The sequence below is a fragment of the Frankliniella occidentalis genome, unplaced genomic scaffold (genome assembly GCF_000697945.3).
Source record: "Frankliniella occidentalis isolate FOCC.00 unplaced genomic scaffold, Focc_3.1 Scaffold28, whole genome shotgun sequence".
NCBI lineage: Eukaryota > Metazoa > Arthropoda > Insecta > Thysanoptera > Thripidae > Frankliniella > Frankliniella occidentalis.
The window spans coordinates 1,008,423-1,009,126 of record NW_026267158.1 but is presented as its reverse complement, the minus strand read 5'-3'; positions in this window follow the sequence as shown (position 1 = coordinate 1,009,126).

Genomic DNA, 704 nt, shown 5'->3' with positions numbered 1-704 from the left:
TCTGCTTCGGATGAGGCTTGAGCAAATGTTGTTTTATCTTTTGCTGCGTCGTCAGGGGCTGCTGCTCGGGGTAGTGAGTACAGGGGCTGGGGGCGCAAGGCGGCGCAAGGTGCCCCTCCAGGACTCTATATATCCAGCGGGCTTGTTGACGCAGCGAGGTGCCTGGAACAACAGCCAGGAGACCAAATTAAGGCCGAAGACAATAACTCGAGCCGATGGCGGCGTACCATGCCGCACACCAAAGCCGGGCACACGTGGGAGGGAGAGAGATAGAAAGAAGGGGCGGGGGAGGGGATGCTACACAATAGAGGAAGAGAGAACGAAGCAGATGAAAGATGGAGGTGGTCCGCCGACGGAGGCGGTCGGTCAATTTGCGCTCAGCGTCTGCTGTCTGATTGTGCTGCTGCTGACACGGCAATGAGCAGCGGGGGGCCTTGTGGGACTGGGGGGCGTGGGAGAGAGATAGGCGAGAAGAGAAAGGGACAGAGAGAGGCGAAGAAAGCAATGACGTTTCGAACAGAATGTGTTTTCGTAATTACCGCCTCGCCTCGGCCGCCTTCCCTCTTTTGTTGATGCAGATGGCGAAGCTGGCGAAGCGGGCGAAGCGCGTCTCTCCGCCTCTCCGAGATTCATTCCGAACGACTCGACTCTCTGCCGCCGTGCTGTCCCCTCTGCCTCTAAGCGGTGCTCTCTGTCACTCTCTC